Consider the following 19,563-nt stretch of genomic DNA (forward strand, 5'->3'; position numbering starts at 1 on the left):
TCAACCAGAAGTGCTGAGTGGATGATCCATCTCGGCCTCCACTGGAGGTCCCCAGCATCACAGATGCCAGTCTTCAACCAATTCGATTCACTCTACATGATATCAAGAAATGGCTGAAGGCACTGGATACTGTAAAGGCTATGGGCCTTGACAACATTCTGGCAATAGTACTGAAGACTTGTGCTCCAGAACTTGACGTGCCCCTAGTCAAACTGTTCCAGTGCAGCTACAACACTGGCATCTACTCGGCAATGTGGAATATTGCCCAGGTATATCCGTACACAAAAAGCAGGACAAATCCAACCTGGCCAATTAACGCCCCATCAGTCTACTCTCCATCATCAGTAAAGTAATGGAAGGGGTGATCAACAGTGCTATCAAGTGGCATTTGCTTAGCAATAACCTGCTCACTTATGCCCAGTTTGAATTCCGCCAGGGCCACTCAGCTCCTGACCTCGTTATAGCCTTGGTTCAAACATGGACAAAAGAGCTGAACTCCCAAGGTGAGGTGAGAGTGACTGCCCTTGACATTAAGGGAGCATTTGACCAATTGTAGCATCAAGGAGCCCTAGGAAAATTGGAGTCAATGGGAATCAGGGGGAAAACTCTCCACTGGTTGGAGTCATGCCTAGCACAAAGGAAGATGGCTGTTGGAAATCAGTCATCCCAGCTCCAAGACATCACTGCAGGAGTTCCTCAGGGTAGTGTCCTAGGCCCAACCATCTTCAGGTGCTTCATCAAAAACCTTTCTTTCATTATAAGGTCAGAAGTGGGGATGTTCGCTGATAATTGAACAATGTTCAGCACCATTCACGAATCCTCAGGTACTGAAGCAGTCCATGTCCAAATGCAGCAAGACCAAGACATTATCCAAGCTTGGGCTGACAAATGGCAAGTAACATTCACGACACACAAGTGCCAGGCAATGACCATCTTCAACAAGAGAGAATCCAATCTTCACCCCTTGATGTTCAATGGCATTACCATCACTGAATCCCCCACTATCAACATCCTGGTGGTTACCATTGACCAGAAACTGAACTGGACTAGCCATATAAATACTATGGCTAAAAGAGCAGGTCAGAGGCTAGGAATCATGCAACAAGTAACTCACCTCCTGACTCCCCAAAGCCTGTCTACCATCTACAAGGCACAAGTCAGGAGTGTGATGGAATACACCCACTTGCCTGGATGAGTCCCGCTCCTACAACACTGAAGCAGCCTGCTTGATTGGCACCACATCCACAAACATTCACTCCCTCCACCACTGACGCACAGTAGCAGCAGTGTGTACCATCTACAAGATGCACTGCAGGAATTCACCAAGGCTGCTTAGACAGTACCTTCCAAACCCACGACCACTACCACCTAGAAGGACAAGGGCAGCAAATACAGGGAACATCACCACCTGGATGATCCCCTCCAAGTCACTCACCATCCTGACTTGGAATTATATCGCCGTTCCTTCACAGGCGCTGGGTAAAATCCTGGAACTCCTTTCCTAACAGCATATGGACTGCTGCAGTTCAAGAAGTCAGCTCACCACCACCTTCTCAAGGGCAACTAGGGATGGGTGATAAATCTGGCCCAGCCAGCGAGGCCCACATCCCGTGAATGAATTTTTAAAAATGGATACAGCAAATGGGCATTTACACTGGGCCAGTGCCTTGTATGAAAAAGTGCATGCTTACCTAACACATTTTCTGCTGCCACTGACTGTTTTTCTCATGTGCCCCCAGTTAGAGCAGAACAAGGAGATCTGGTCTATAAATTCAGCCACATTTTGGGCACTAGCTGGTTTACTAGGTCTTCAATATGGTGGGCAGGAAGCATGTGAACATTTCCTTTTCGACTTGTGCCCACATCCATATTTGCGAAGGGAAAAAACATAGGCATCAAAGACATAAGTGTGCAACAGGCCTTAATCCTTTGTATGTACAAAAATGAGTCTAGAGTCTCTTTAAGCTTTCCATTTCAAAAATTAGTTTTCACTGAGGTAATTCAATCCTCTGCCAGTACAATTCCGAAAAAACAAATCTTGGAACCATCTACAACAATGAATCTTTGGAAATTATTTGCCTGACTGTGGAGCCAGAATCAGCATCACTCACCCACTCCCCTCCAACACTGAAACTAATTGCCACTGTTTCCTCTGACCTTGTCTCAGATCATTCCTAATACCAAACTCCTCTAAATACTCTGGTCCCCTCTCAAAGTCCTGGATTCCCATGGGGTAACTGTGTAGTTATTGTGGCTCATAGGAACATAAGAAATAGGAGCATGAGGAGGCCATTCGGCCCTTCAAACCTGCCCCACCATTCAATAAGATCATGGCTGATCTGCCCCAGGCCTGAAGACTAACTTATTTAATTCAGACTTACTGTCCTTTTCTCAGATAGGCTGCCCATGCCACATTGGCTGCATTAAAGTGAGCTATGAGGCCCAAGATCAGGCCTCACCACACATGAGTGAGTGCTGCACCTCTTCCTCCACTCAAAAATGGACACATTCAAATTTCAACTTTTATCCATGCAGTTTGCATTTGGGTTTTAAAATTGGGAGCCCTTCAGTGCACTTTCACAGCACTTTGACAGACTAATACTGTTATTCAATTTCTATCCCCCACTGATAGCATGATGAGGCATACCTGGGGTAAGAGTGGAATTTCAGGCCTTAGGTTTTATAAAAGGTTAAGCGTTGTTGACAGTTATGAACACAATATGACCACTATTTGACACTTTGAAATACCTTTTCAGTCTTTACCAGACAAACCTCTGGATAGCCTTTCCATGTTGGATTTGGAATGAGCTGATATGTGCCTTAGATCTTCTGTAAAACATTCAATAAATGAAGCACATACCTATCAGAAACACAATGTGCTGCTGTTAGAATCCAACATGGATGGATTAAAGACCCTCCACAAAAGTGTCTTCTCCCCAACTGGATGGATGCTTGCCAGGGGTTTTCTTCAGCAATAGTCTTTGCACCATAATATATTCCAGGCATTATTTCATCCTGTTCATCCCTGGCATTGTCTTGACTTATGACATCTTCACATTCTTGTTCTTCATCAGAAAACTGTTCTTCAGAAGCTGTAATAGATTAAAAATTTCAAACTGACATTCATGCAAAAGCAACAAGACTGTGGAAATCATTAGAATCAATGGTGCCAAACACAAAATAAATTTTATGTTAATTCAAATTATTTGCTAGTTCAGTTTTTAAGCATTAAGTTCTCACTTTTCTGTATCATTCATATTACTTACTTAAAATCAATAGATGATTCAACTTTCTTTAGCAGAAATAGACCGTGGGGCAGAATGAAAAAGACTTAGTGGGGGATAAATTGCATAGCTCCTGAAATCAGGTACAGAGACTGCAATGCATGATACTTGTTCCATGTGATGCAGATAGCATGCAAATTTCGAGCTGCCTTGTACTTATATTGGTTGTGGTGTGAAACTCAGGACTGAACATGCTGCACACCTCAGAAGGGGACCCAGTTTGTGAACCGCTAGCACTATTTAAAGCTAGCCTGTACGATTTAAAGCCAGACTACACCTCTTAAGGGGGAGGTGCACTCTAGCCAGAGCTGCGGATGAAACTGCTCAAAGAAGAGTGGAAGACTGGAAAAGTTAGAAAAATGGCAGATATGCCAGAAAGCATTCTCCAAGATCCTTGGATGACTTTTTCTATTCGCTGCCCCATCAAAGTCATCCACTGAGTCCTCTGCAGCAGAATGGATCTGCCATCTCAGCCTCCAGAGAGCTGGTGCCCGCACAATCCTTACCTCCTGGCCTAGCTGCAGCTCACTCATGCTCGGTAACTATTTGCAAATCCCATTAGTACCACAGTGTCAGTATATGAGCTCTCAGCTGTGAATGGCTGATGGGCATGCACCCAGAAATGCTTGATGCATTGGCAGGCCTGCCAGAAATCTGCAGTTACTGTCAGAGAGTTTGGATGAGCCCAGCTTCAACTTGGCACCAGGCATTGTGCAGTTCTAGGAGCCCATCCTTTCCAGCATGGAATTGGTGACCAATTCCATGAGAATACAAATGGAATTACTCATGATGCAGTGTCTGATGACTTATTTCTCAGCTTCTATTGCAGCACAAGCTGAAGCCAGCCAGTATCTGAGTGCTGCAGGGGAAGTCAATCTTGGTGCTATGCTGGCTCAAACTGTTGCATCATGGCTGTGGATACCAGTGCTTGAAGGGCTTTCAGGGTCTCCCATCAGTCCAGCAATCTGTCTACCAACAGATTACTCTGATAGCTGTGGCATCACACCCCTTCCATCACACTCCTCTCCCACCATCAGGACAGTGCAGTGGTTCTGTGAAGCACAAACTTGTTGACCCCTCTCAGGATGACAGCACTCATGCTACCATCACTGTCACTCTGCTAGCTCCCTAGCTGTTGCCTGTCAGCCCAGCCCAGACTGCTGTTGCTCGTGGCAAGGTGGTCCAATCTGAAGCTGGGTCTCATAGCCACAAAGCTGCTTGAGGCCATCCTGCAAGGCCATTTGCAGTCCCACCCAGTAAAAGTCAGCAGACCTCCACTCACCATGCTGCAACCATTTGGATAGCACTGCATTGGGAGCACTAGGCCAAAGAAAGGCAGATGTGAGACAGGCAGTAAGGAACTTAGCTTTAAACTAAATTAATTTTATGTGTGGAGTATTGAATGTTTGTTTGTAAAAGTTGGTATGGAATTGTTGTTTTGCGATTTTTTTTTAATTTCAGGATTGTGGGAAAAAGGATGTTGTGACAGTCAATGATAGCGGTAAGCTGTGTGACTGGTAAACAATATGGAAGTGGAATTTTATTCATGGGAACTGGAGTCAAGTGATATGCTCATGGCCTGTGTGCCCAGAATGTGGATGTGGTGGCTTCCTCCTCCGCCAGCCTTTTGAGACTGTTGAATCCATGATGGCAAGGACTGTGCCCTTATGATGGCTAGCTTGTGAAGCTTACAACAGAGCACCACAGTTGGAGACCTGCTCTGGCGAATACTGGAGGGCTTCTCTAGAATGGTTGAGCCAGTGGAACTGTTGCCTCAATGTCCCAATCAACATATCAATGATGTTCCTCGGTGGCAGCATGGCTCTCATTGTAGGAATGCTGAGCATGTGCTGATGTTTCCGGAGGAGAGTCAGGTGTAACGTGGATAACCCTTGTCACTGAATAACAACCCTCAAGTTTGATATGGTAGTTGCAAGATTACTGGAATTGCAGACTGGCATAGGATGACTGCTGTCAGTATGATAAGCATTCACAAACATAATATGCTGTGCTTGGTCACACACCAACTATGCAATGAGTGATTGGTAACCTTTGCATTTTTGTACATCTCAGCATTTACATGTGACCCCCCCAAAGCCATGTATGCGCAGTTGATGGCATTCTGCACCATAGGAAGCCTGTTATCCTGACAAAGCCACATGCATGCTCTCCCTGTTGCTCTTGATTCATAGAAAACAGAATAAAGTCCCCTCTCTTAGCATCAGAAGCCTCTATCACTTCCTGAATGCATCAATGGATGTTAAATTGTGAGATGTTAAATATGTCATTTGTTCCTATCTGGAAGGATCCCCAGTGGTCATTATGGACCACTGTCACTTCCATGGCCACTGGCAGAGCTGTCCTTACCAAACTCTGAAACTGGAGATCTGATTCCAAGACATGGCACCTCCTTTGTAAATCTCAGCCATCAAACACACTGCCCCTTGCTTAGGTAGAGGTAGGAGAAGTGCTCTTGAAAGACTCTATATAAGGCCTCCTCTTCTCCCCCTCCTCTTCCTGCCTCTGTGAGCAGTTTAGCTTCTTTGCAGTCTGTGCACCATCTATATCTTTTGATGCTGCAGCCCATCGAGGCCTGCTACTTTGGCACTCATGACTGGGAGCAAGTGGTGTGCTCAGAACCCTTGTCACAGCATTGCCTTCCCCACCTGTAGCATCACTCCCTACAGTCTTTACCAACCGTTACCAACTCCTTCAAACACTCAACACTTCCACAAACTCAAAAAGCGAGTTGAAAATAAGAAGCAACTGACCTGCCAGTTGGAGAATTATGCCTTCAAACGTTGTTGGTGTGGAATCCCTCGTGCTGCTGAAGAGAGGGTATTAGCTGGAGTGGAAATGTCCAAAATGGAAAGTGCAAACTAGTATTAGACGCTGCCTGGTGCCATGATCTGACTACCATGCCTACTTCCAGCATGCCTGTGTTAATACCCTCATTAAGATTGCATTCGGCTTGGTCTCGCCAGCAGAGGGCAGAAGTGGCACAGGCGACATTTCCCCACTAAACCAGCACCAGTCACGCCTGAACTACCAGCACTACGGAGCTAAATTTTGCAGCCAGTACCTCTTCGCATATCATGGTTCTTGTTCCCAGTTACACAAGGGTTTCAACAGGCAGTGTGTGGAGGGGCAAGCCATCACAAAGTACAGCTGGACTGGTTTGAACTGGTGAAAGTCGGAGGAAGATGGTCGCAGTAGTGGATAAATCTGTCTGAATCTTGTAAGTAAAGTCAAAAATTCCTGTTATGCTGCTAAATGTAATTAATCTGCCTTAAGCTCTTATATATTGTCAGCACTTCAAGCATATCCACTGAAAATGCAAAGAAGAATGCTGAAGTGTTCCCAGTAAGGAAGAAAATCAGGAACAATATAATAGCCAGTGGGATCATCCAGCAGGAAAATCAAAGGTTTATGAGCTGCAAGTGGAACCCTATTCTAACATGGGACTTAAGTGTCAAGCAAAACTAAGTGTAACAGAATTTGCAGTTGCTCTTACAGTTGCTTATTTTTTTCAGGTCTGAAGAATAGCCAAGTTGTAAAAAGCTTAGGGAATACTATGATGTCAGGATTAGCAGACAGTGGAAATTAGACAAGTAAACACTTTGATTTATTGCATAGTTAATAAAAGAAAGAATCTTTTCATTCACCCTGACATATAAATGACGTTTAAAATCCTGATGAAGTAAAGGGAAAGTTTGATGGGTATCTCACCATCAAAGCAAGTTAATTCATTGAGACCGCAACAAGCCATAGCATCTGTAGATCCAATCAAACAGACGGATGGAAACGTTTAACATTTCAAGCACAGTCAGTAGTTGGACAATTGTGGCACATGGCAGAGAGAATTGTAAGTGCTGCAAGTGTGGGAGAAATGAGCATTTCACAAATGCACCTTTTCTAAGCAAAAGATGCTTACACCAAAAGAAAATGATCCAGAAAATAGTGATCATCGGGGAAGAATGTCCAAATGAATTATACATGAACACTCTGTTAGAATAGTGGAAGGTAAAGATAATTGGATTGGTCACCAACACTGAAATCAACGTGTTCAGTTCTGGTGAACAAAACGCTGCCACAATTGGGACTAAAACAAGGAAGAACTCGAGGACAAATCATTAGAGACATCAACTACTAAAGTAGAATTGTTTGTCAAGCACAAAGTAAGATGTAGAAAAGAAACTGGCAGTAACCTGTCAAGGAATGGTGTACATTTTGAAACAGCTAGTGGTGAACTGTAACATTAACGTGACTCTTGACAAGATACCTGAGGGGTGGTGTTCGCTTTCATTGCCTGACTGAGAACTTGGAAGAGCAGATCATCCAACTGTTGTAGAAACAGCTCAATGTTCATTCCATTGACTTACTGTAATTTAAAATTGAATGGGTTCTATAACTGGTAAGCAATCCACTTCACCAGCCTTTGTCCAAGCGGTGGAGGTGAAATTACAATTATGCAATACTGAGTCTGGTGACAAGAAATATTAAGAAAGACCAGGCTACCAATACTTCAGAAATAGTAGAATGATAAAACTGAAGGTTATGGTTACATGCTGGAAGGTTATAAAGTGAAGCTAAACTCAGAGGCACATGTTCCTCCTAGGAGGGTACTTCCAATGCTTCATGGGGACAGTAGCATATTGGACTAATAATCCAGAGGTCTAGACTAATGTTCTAGAGACACGAGTTCAAATCCCACCATGGCAGCTGGGGAATTTGAGTTTAATTAATAAATCTGGAATAAAATGTTAAGTCTCATTAATAATGATCAATACTGGATTGTTGCAAAAGCCCATCTGTTTCACTTATGTCCTTCTGGGAAGGAAATCTGCAATCCTTACCCGGTAGGCACACATGTGACTCCAGATCAGCAGCAATGTAGCTGACTGTTAACTGCCCTCTGAAATGGTGGAGCATGCCATTCAGTTTTATCAAATTGCCACAGTAAAAAGCACTGTGGTACACCTACGCCACTTGAACTACAGCAGTTCAAGAAGATGGCTCCCCACCACCTTCTGAAAGACAATTAGGGATGGGCAATAAATGCTGGCTTGCCAGATTTTTATATACTTCAAATACAAGGACTTATACAAAGCAGTCATATAGGAACACTTTACTAAGCTAACATTTAACAGTTGAAGAAATTACAAATAAAATTTTCAATACAGAAGTCTTCTCCATTCTTGATGCCAAGTCAGATTGCAGATAAGTTGATTTTAATGAGGAACGCAGTAAGCTAACTATGTTTAATAACTTCATTTGGACAATGGAGAGACACATGTACACTATTTGGAAGCTTATTATTGAATCAAATGCATAAGTTAAAAGTATATGAAATGTTGGACAGATTCAAAGGAACTAATGTGATTGCTACACATGATGCATACATCAAAAATGTCATCAAAGTCAGGAAAAAATCTGACGTTTAATAAGGACGTAATTCAAGCTGCATTTCAAAAGTAACATCTCTTGGGGCAGAATTTTGCTCTTGTTGGGTGGGCTCGGCACGGGTGGGCAGAGGCAGTTGGGAAGCCGTCCGCTACTCGCAATCGGGGCCAGACTGCAATTTCACGCTGCTGGGCCAATTAAGGCCCAGCGTGAAATGCATGCTGCAACGCTCAGCGCTGCCTGTGCTGGGGTGGCGGGGGGGTGGGGGGGGGGGGGGAGTGTGGCGGGCGGGTGGTGGTGGGGAGGGTGAGTGGGTCAGGCAGGGAACTTTGTGCATGCGCGCAAAAACTCCCTGAGGCACAGAGGTACCTTAGGGAGCTGAAGAGTTCTGAAAAACAAAAATAAAGAACTTTTAAATGTTAAAAAACATGTCCCCTCGTGTGGCTTCATCACATGAGCAGGGACATGTTATGAATGAGATGTTAAATTTTTAATTTTATTTTTATTTGCTGTTGGAAACCTAGCCGGTGGATGAGGTTTCCTAAAAAGTGCAAAGGCCAATTGGCCTTTTCGCCTGCCTGCCACCCGTAAGGTTGGATGGGCAGCAAAAAAATTTAAGTTAATTAATACTTTAATGGCCTTAATAGGACTTCTAATTGTTGGCAGGCACACTGCCAATTCCCGTGGGCGCCTGCCGACTGAACCATCATGTGACTGCACGTTGTCGTCGGGACGCTCACCTAACGTTATCATGCGTCATTTCACGCTCGAGCGGGTTGGGTGCACACCTGCCCACCGAGGTGAAAATCCTGTCCTTGGTCACAATTCCACAAATAAAATATCTGAGACCAAAGCCTAATGAGGTCAAATATTTTAAAATTTGAATTATCAAAGGAAAATGCAGAATTTGTGATAGTTGTTGGATTACTTCAGGGAATTTGCATCAGGCACAACACACTATGTAAATCTAGTGAAACGTTGCACAAAGCTTTTGGGTTGAACAATAAATAATCAAAGAATTCCCAATACCAGAGTTTCATTCCAAAACCAACAGATTAGGTCTAAGCTCTCCATTCCTGCCACATCCAGTCGTGAATGATGGTGGACAATTAAAAGACTCACTAAAGGAGGAGGCTCCACAAATATCCCCATGCTCAATGATGGGTAAGTCCAGCACATCAGTGCAAAGATAAGGCTGAAGAATTTGCTACAATCTTCAGCAAAAGTGCTGAGTGGATGATTCATCTTGGCCCCTTCCGAAGGTCCCCAGCATCACCAATGCCAGTCTTCAGCCATTTCGATCACTCCATGTGATATCAAGAAACAGCTAAGGCACAGGATACTGCAAGGTTACGGGCCCTGACAATATTACGGCAGTAGTACTAAAGGCTTGAACTCCAGAACTTGCTGCAGCCCTAGTCAAGTTGGTTCAGTACAGCTACAATCCTTGCATCTACCCAGCAATGTGAAAAATTGCCCAGGAATGCCCTGTCCACAAAAAGCAGGACAAATCCAACCTGGCCAATTACTGGCCTATCAGTCTACTCTTGATCATCAATGAAGTGATGGAAGGGGTCATCAACAATGTATCAAGTGGCACTTGCTCAGAAATAACTTGCTCATTGATGCTCAGTTTGGGTTCCACCAGGATCAATCAGCTCCTTATTACAGCCTTGGTTCAAACATGGACAAAAGAGCTGAACTCCAGAGGTGCAGTAAGAGTGACTGCCCTTGACAACAAGGCAGCATTTGACCAAATGTGGCATCAAGGAGCCCTAGCAAAAATGGAGTCAATGGGAATCAGGGGAAAACTCTCATTGGTTGCAGTCATACCTAGTACAAAGAAAGATGGTTGTGATTGTTGGAGGTCACTCATCTCAGTTCCAGGACATCTACAGGAGTTCCTCAGGTTAGTGTCCTAGGCCCAACCATCTTCATCTGCCTCATTAATGACTTTCCTTCCATCATAAAGGTCAGAAGTGGGGATGTTCGCTGATGATTACACAGTGTTCAGATCCATTCGCGACCCCTCACGTTGAAGCAATCCGTGTCCAAATGCAGCATGACCTGGACAATATCCAGGCTTGAGCTGACAAGTGGCAAATAACATTCGTGCCACACAAGTGCCAGGCAATTACCAGCTCCAACAAGAGAGAATCTAACCATCGCCCCTTGACATTCAATGGCATTACCTTTGGCGAAACCCCTACCAACAACATCCTGGGGGTTATCGTTGACCAGAAACTGAACTGGACCAGCCATAAAAGTACTGCAACTACAAGAGCAGGCCAGAGGCTGGGAATCCTGTGGAGAGTAACTCACCTCCTGACTCCTCAAAACCTATCCACCATCTACAAGGCACAAGTCAGGAGTGTGATGGAATATTCTCCACTTGCCTGGATGAGCGCAGCTCCAACAACACCAAGAAGCTCAACATTATCCAGAACAAAGCAGCCTACTTGATTGGCACCACATCCATAAACATTCACTCCCTCTATCACCTATGCACAGTGGCAGCAATGTATACCATCTACAAGGTACACTGTAGGAACTCAGCATGCCTTCTTAGATAGCACCTTCCAAACCCAAGACCACTCCCATCTGAAAGGACAAGGGCAGCAGATGCATGGAAACACCAGCACCTGGAAGTTCCCCTCCAAGCCACTCACCATCTTGACTTGGAAATATATCACCATTGCTTCACTGTCAAAATCCTGGAACTCCCTTCCTAACAGCACTGTGGGTGTGCCTATACCACATGGACTAGAGTGGTTCAAGAAGGCAGTTCACCACCACCTTTTCAAGGACAACCAGGGATGGGTAATAAATGCTGGCCTAGCTAGCGATGCCCACATCCCATGAATGAATAAATAAATAAAACATTGGGCAGAATTTTATGCCTCGTGGGCAGGCGCTCGCCAACCTGATCGGGCGTAAAATAGTGCGAGGAGATGTTGGGTGAGCTTCCTGCCATCATCCCACGTGTGTGCACAGAGAGTTTACAGCGATTGCTGGGTTCCCCCACATTCAGAGTGCAATGACTGCACATATGGCCGTCAAGGTGCCAGCGGGTCAGCCGGGTGCCTTTGTCAACATGAAGGGCTTCCACTCGATGAACATCCAAATAGTGTGTGACCACAGGACGCAGATTCTGCAAGTCTGTGCACGGTACCTTGGCAGCTCCCATGACAGTTATATCCTCAGACACACAGTTACTGAGGCTATTCAGTGCTCCAGCCCAACTGGATGGATGGCTGCTGGGGGACAATGGCTATCCCTTGAAAAGGTGGCTCATAATGCCTCTCCGCCACCAAAGAACAAATGCAGAGCAGCGTTATAATAGAAGTCATGCCTCCACAAGGGCGGTGACAGAGAGGATCTTCGGTCTTCTGAAGATGTGTTTCCGATGCCTGGACCATTCAGGGGGAGAACGACAATGTCCCCCCAGAGTGATTGTCACTGACAATGGTTGATGCTGCACTCTCCACAATCTGGCACAGGCAAGTGGGGACCCACTGGAGGAATAGGACCTTGAGGCAACTCCACAGGCCACAGAGGATGAATCCAGTAGTGAGTCAGAAGAGGAGTAAGATGAGGAGAATGTTGAGGGTGTGAAGGCAGATCTCTGTTTTCTTCAGGGAGGCAAGTACATCAGGGACACCTTGATCCAATGCTCCTTCAGCTAGGCTGCCAAAGATCTGCTTCTATTTCATGCTGGGGCTGCCACCAAATCCCGGGCGTCTGCAATGACCCTTTCATTTGAACCCAAAGTCCACTCAGTCCCTGTGCAATAAAGTTTAAAGCCACTCACATCCAGCATTGCATATTGGCATGCCCTGCACCAAAAAAAATACCCAGGTGAAGGATACTCAGGCTATTAGGACAAAACAAAATTTATCTAATTTTTGACAATCCAAAAATCTCTGGTCTTAATGCCCAGACCAGGAAATGTAAACAAAACATTACGCAACAGAAGATCACCCATGAACAGTCCCTCTTGTGCTCATGGGGCCTTACACTTACATTTGCGAGTGCTATGTCTTGACACCCGCACCCCTCGCTGGCAGCAGCATTGGAGACAGCCTGCTGACTTTGGTATCTTGTTAGCCCTGATGACCTTGGCACTTGTCCTCTGGCCAATGGAGCCTGTGCTGGCCCCGCCTGGGAGAGAGCGGCCAATGCCACGGCTGGCATCTCCCCAGTCATCGCAACCTCATCAGATGCCACAGTAACTGGCAAAGGGGCGGAGGAGCTGCTGCTGTCATCCAGAGCACCCTGAGAGGAGCTCACAGAGACGACAAGCAGCTCGTGCGCCAACATGATTTCGTTGTGGACTTCTCTGCTCACAACTGATGGATGGGCACCTAGCTGGGATACTGGGTGCCCCATCCATCTCTCACACTGGCACTGACCACCTGAGGTCAATGCCTGTGTGAGGGCTTGCAGGTCCAAGCACAACCCCCGAAACTCCTGATTCTGTTCCTGGAGCTGCCTCTTCATGAGAGTCGCCACTCTGTCAATGGAGGAGGCTAAGTGCTCGGCCATGAGGGTCAATGCAGTGCTCATGCTCCACATGGACTCCTCCACAACAGAGGCCATGGCACACATACCCTCATGGATCCCCGCCAGATCCTCCCGCACATCCCGCTGGACATTGAGCATCAACTGCATTATGAACAAATTCAGAGGCTCATCATCTGCCTTCGACTGAGCATTGTTTCGGTCTCCGGCAGTACTCTGACTGGCGGCACCCTCGGCACTCTCTGCCTCTGCCTGCACTTCAAGAGAGTGTGAAGTGCCCTCACTGCTGTGCTCCAGCTTTCTAGCCGAGGATCTAACGTCTGCTGAGGTGCTGGTTTCTGCACTGGTGCCTGGTTCAGAGAGTGGGTGTGACACAGGTACATGTGAAGCCTGGCGGTCCTCTGGAGTCAGGGGTGGCTCTTTGGGGTCCTACAATTGAGTATATGCTGGCGAATCTAAGGGAGTACAACAACAACATGTCATTAGTTTAAGTCATCACACTGTCACTGTGCATGCCAGGCACCCTGATGAGACAGTTGAGATCTGCATCATGGTGCCATCATCTTTCAATGATTAATGGGGAATCCAGTTTTGAGGCTCCCATCAATGATGAGACTACCCAAAAATGTTTGTACCATCTGAAACTCTCACCTCTGTGCACTGCATTCTTGCCTTCGTCTGACACCCAAGCTTTTCTGCGGCCGGTTGACCGAGGTGCATGGTGCCTCTCCAGAACCAAGGCATCCTGCTCAAATCTGGATAGGATTAGGAGGTTTGGGGGGGGGGTGCTCTGCCTGTCTGCAGCCTCTCAATGTTGTTATGGCTCACCTTCTCCTGAAAGGACAGAGGAGCATGGATTAGTCCACTCTCTACCTACAGCATCAATGCAGCCTGGCCAAGGAACACCTTGCAGTGCATACTCGAGTTGAGGCCCTCGAGGCACAAGGCACTCATTCCAAGCAGCCAGGGCTCACCCCCTTGGCCAGCTCCAGTGTCAGTGACAGTTGGCTCTCAGACTGTAACACCCCTGAGCTCCATGGTGTTACAGCCAGACCTTAACAATTCAACACACTGATCCAGGCCAACATGGTATTCACCCTTCCCAAGTGCAATAGGTCATTAAACCTTTTGTGGCACTGCACCACGTGCACTGCACAACGTTGTGGCTGCTGACCTGTGCTGCCACCTCCTGCCAAGCTCTTTTTGTTAGGTGTGGTGGCCTCCTCCTTCCATTTCTGGGGACAAGGGTGCCCCTCCTGGCAGCCACCTCCTTCAGGAGGACCGCGAGGCACTCTTCCGAAAACCGGGGGGCCAAATGCCCACCTGACCTGTCCTCTCACCTGGTGTCTCCAGCTGATGCCATAACTTCAGTGTTCACAATGCAGAAAATACACTCTTCCCTGGCAGCCTTCAGTGAGCTGCCTGTGCTGCTTTTAAAACGGCTGCCAGGTCACCATTGGACCTGGCAGCTGACAGGCCTCTGCCCCTGGCTGCCCTTTCCTGACCATTGGGAGGATGCTTTTCATGCTGGGCGGGCCTTATTTGGCCAGCCAGTGTGAAATCGTGGTCGGGGGCCAATTGCGGGCAGTGGCCCATTTTGCCAATTGGTCGCGGGCCTGCTGAATGTGCCCGCCCACCAAGGGTAAAATTCGGACCATTATAATGGCAGTAATTGATCACCAATAAGTCATTTGTTCAAATGATAATCTTCCTGAAAAAATTTCAGGTCAGATTCCTGAGCTTGAATACATTGTAGCAATTCTCAGCAACTTAGACTGTAGGAACTTAAGAAATAGGAGCAGGAGTGCCACTCGAGCGTATTTAATACCATCATGGCTAATCTTCGGTTTCAATTCTACTTTTCCAACTGCTCCCACATTCCTTACCCACTCACTTAACCTGTCCATATCACTTTACAGCCTCTTTGTATCTTTCTCACAGCTTGCATTTCCATCTAACTTTGTATTATCAGCAAGCTTGGAAGCATTACTCTCGGCCTCTTCATCTAAGTCATTGATATAGATTGTAAATAGTTGAGGCCTTAGCACTGATCCTTGTGGCACTCTCAGGAAGATATAATAATTTTCATAATGTTATTGGAAGTTATTGTAGAGTAATAGTGGGGTCTGTGTCTATGTGTGTGTATGTGTGTGTGTGTGTGAATTAATTGAATTAAAGGCAGCTGGTCTGAGGGCTTTGATGTATCAGAAAATAAGCTAGGTTTGAAATGTTAAGTAGGTAAACATGGGGGAAGATTTAGAATGTAAGGTGTAAAGGGAACATGTGTACTTTTAAATAAACCAGACTAGCATGAATCCAAAACGGGGGGTGAAATGTTGCACGGAGCCAGGAGAAGTTAAGAGTGTGTTTATTTTTCCCAAAGATTACTGGTAAAATTGGTACTATGAGAGATTTTTTATAATTAGACAGGTAAAGTTCAAAGACATAGTGAAACAATGGGAATTTGCATTTAAAGGGGGAAACATGTATAAAGGAGAGAAGGCTGTGTAAGGGCAAGCATTCTAAGATCTAAAACAAATGTGAAAAGCCTCTAGCATCTAAGCCTTAAATTACTGTCTACAAAGAACTGAAGGTAAGAAAACGTACTTGGAATTGAATTGTTCAGAGTAATGTGTTTCTTTGCTTGGGTCTTTTAAAATCTGTGTGTCTTATTGTTGTAACTAGGAGTTAGATTCACTAGGGGATTTAGAAGTTATCATTAGTAGTAATTTGTAGATGTATGTGTGTGCTTTAAATCATTTCTTCTATTAATAAAGGTTTAATTTAGTTTTGTAAGAAACCCATAAGACTCAGTAGTCTTATTAATACTGAATTCAAAGCCCACGTCTTGAAATTTATACAAATTGCAAAACAGTTGTGGCAATGTCATAGTAGGCACATCATGAGTCACAGCCTCTCACTTTGAAAATGTTATATTTACCCTTACTCTCAGCTTCCTGCCCATTAACTAATCCTCCATCCATGCTATTATATTACCCCCCAACTCCATGAGCCTTTATCTTAGCTATTAACCCCTGGTGTGTCATCTTAACAAATCCAAGAATACTATATCTATTGGCTCCCCTTTATCATTTACCATTCGCATAAAGGATTTTTTGTATCTTTCCACAAAGAATCTGAACGTTTAGTGAGTGGTGCCCTTTTCTATTAAGAAAGTGAAAGTTAATGTTTGTAGATGCATAGAATCTACTGCACCCTGAACTATGTGGATTCCAATAGCATGATAAAATTCCATGGCTCAGTCACATTGCTACCAAGCTCAATGTATTCTCTACTGTTCAGATAAATGTGTCAATACCTGACAAATGTATGCCTGAATGGCATGCACATTTTCATTACATAAATCTCCAGGGGCCACCTGAAGGATCTGCCAAAATAAAAGTTTAGTATGTCTGCGAAATTCAGTCACAGAAAGAGCTGTGCAAGCAAATAATCTTGGCTTTATGCCTTCACTCTATAGAATGTACAGCTTGTCTATTACTCCTTTAGTGAAGAATACTCTTCATGCAGAACTACGGGATTGAGATCTTCGAGATCTTCATAATATCAATGGGACTTACTGTTACAGGACCTATGGATTTACAGGACTAACTGGCCAAATGGTGCTCCCGGTAAAAAAACTGCAGCATGTAAGGACTGCTGATCAGGAAATCACAGGTTTATCAGTGCCTGATTTTCTATCACAAACTGATAGTCAGAACCATGATTACTTTGATCATACATATACACCCCAGTAATGAAACAAGTAAAACATTCTATGTCTTGAAGTTCATTCTCTGGGGTTACCATAATTATTAATGAATAAATATTACCATAATTATCAGATAATGGGCCAAGCATAGGCTAGGTATTGTAGGAGGATATTGTGTATATATCGAGTTATGTAACACCTCTATCACCTAAACAGAAGATTAAATGAATGTTCTCAGGAATTATGCCCAGAGATACAATCTTAATATTCTGGGTATGTTAATGATTTTGAATTCCTTATTGGAATTCTTGCTAACTATCCCTTATACATATGGCCTCTGTTGGTGCTCTTCCCCACAAGTGGAAATATTTTCTCCTTATCCACTCTATGAAAGCCTTTTATAATGTTAAAGACCTCTATCATGTCACCCCTCAGGCTCCTCTTTTCAAGAGAAAAGAGACCCAGCCTATCAGTTCTTTTCTGATATGCATATCCACATATTTCTGATATCATCATTGTAAATTTTTTTTGCATCCTCACCACTGCCTCTATATCTATTTTTTATAATTTGGTGATCAGAACTGCATGCAGCCTGAGTCTAGCCAAGATTTAGCATTGCTTCCCTACTTTTCAATTCTGTTTCTCCAGAAATTAACCCTAGTGCTTGGTTTGTTTCTTCTGGCCTTGCTAACCTGTGGCACAACTTTTAGGGATTGGTGTATTTGTACTCTGAGATCCCTTTATTCCTGTACCCCACCTAGACTTGCATCTTCCTGGTAGTAAGTGCCCTCCCTATTCCTCCTACCCAAATGTACTACATCACATTTATTTGTGTTGCATTGAACTTCATTTGCCAATTATTTATCCATTCTACAATTTCTTCATTTAGAACTGTATTTTAATTCCAAAGTCCAAATCATTATTGTAAATTGTGAACAGCAATGGTTCCAGCACTGATCCTTGTGAAATACCACTTCCCACCTTCTGCCATCCTCTTTACTCCCATTCTCTGTTATCTTTCTTGAAGCCAGCTATCAATCTATACTGCCACTTATCCCCTGACTCCAAATTGGTTGGTTAGTTAGCCCCTCTTTCAACTTTTCCCATGTTACATGGAGTTGCCACAATGCTGTTTGATCACTTATATATTAACATTGCATATTTGGGATTTGGCAGGTGGCTTTACAGCCAGGTGCCCTTCCTGACATTAACTCTCTCCAGTTATCCAGGCTGGGAAGCAGCATCTGATGCATGCTGGCTTCACTGCACTAATGGCTGCGTTCTTTTGTAGCCAACAAATCCTGGGACCTCCTGGCTCAGAGGCAGGACAGCTATCCACTGAACCACTCCAGATCCCATCCTCTGGCTCCATATTTTCTGAACTTATTCATCAGTGAATAATGGGGCACCTTCTCAAAGGCCTTTTGAAAATCTAGATAAATCACATCTACTGCATTACCATTTGTCTACTCTCTCCGTTACCACCTCCAAAAATTCAGTAAAGTTGGTCAAGCAAGATTTTCTCTTTTGAAATGCATGCTATCATTGTTTTCAATTTCTAGATGTTCTATTCTCTACTTTCGTAGGGACTCTGTTTTTCCTACCACAAATGTTAAGCTGACTGATCTATAATTCCCTGGGCATGTTCTGCCCCTCTTCATAAATTTAGGAATCACATTAACCCTCCTTCAATCTTCTGACATTGCACCTTTTCCTAATGAATTATTAAATATGTGTAGTAATGCCTCTGCTATCTCTTCCCTGGATTCTTTGCAACTTCATCTGCACCAGTGGCTTTATCCTCTTAGTTTGTTAAATATATTCAATACATCCCTTTATTACTTTAAATGCACTTATCTCAAAGCTCACCTCATCATTCAATGTCATATTTACCTGTTCGATCCCCCTGGTTAATATAGAAGCAAAATAAGAGCGGTGGAAGTGCCTGGGTCAGCAAGGAAGGAACACGTCCTGCAAGTTGAAGGGATGGCAGGGTGGCAGGGCCAGCACACAGCTGATGATCCACAGTGAGCCGTTGCTCGTAAGCACCTCAGTAGACCCAGGGTCTATAGATGGCACTTGTCATTCCTACAGATGACCAAGGACCAGTGTTGCCGACACTATGCACATCTAAGGAACTGATTGGTCGCATATGCCCCTGCTGCAGTATTTGATGCCACAGGGACATCCAATGCCAGTGGCCATGAAAGTGACCGCGGAGCTCAATTTTTATGCCAAAGGCTCCTTCCAGGGCTCCACAGGTGACCTGTGTAGAATCTCACAAGCCTCCATGCACAAGTATATCCAGGAAGTCACGGACACCATCTTTGTGAAGGCATAGAACGTCATGCATTTCAGCCAGGATCAGGCAAGCCAGGAAGCAAGAGCACTGGGATTTGTGCAGATCTCAGGTTTTCCACAGGTGCAAGGTGCCATTGACTGCACTCACATGGTGCTTAGATCTCCATGGCAACAAGCAGTTAACTATGTCAACCCCAAGGGCTTCTACTCACTGAATGTTTGAATGTTCAGCTGGTGTGCGACCATCACAAACACATCCTATAGGTATGCCCACAATTCCCATGGAGCGCCTATGACTCCCACATCCTTAGCAGTCCCAGATCCTTGGCATCTTCCAGGGTG

This window comes from Carcharodon carcharias, chromosome 17 (genome assembly GCF_017639515.1).
Source record: "Carcharodon carcharias isolate sCarCar2 chromosome 17, sCarCar2.pri, whole genome shotgun sequence".
NCBI classification, from domain to species: Eukaryota; Metazoa; Chordata; class Chondrichthyes; order Lamniformes; family Lamnidae; genus Carcharodon; species Carcharodon carcharias.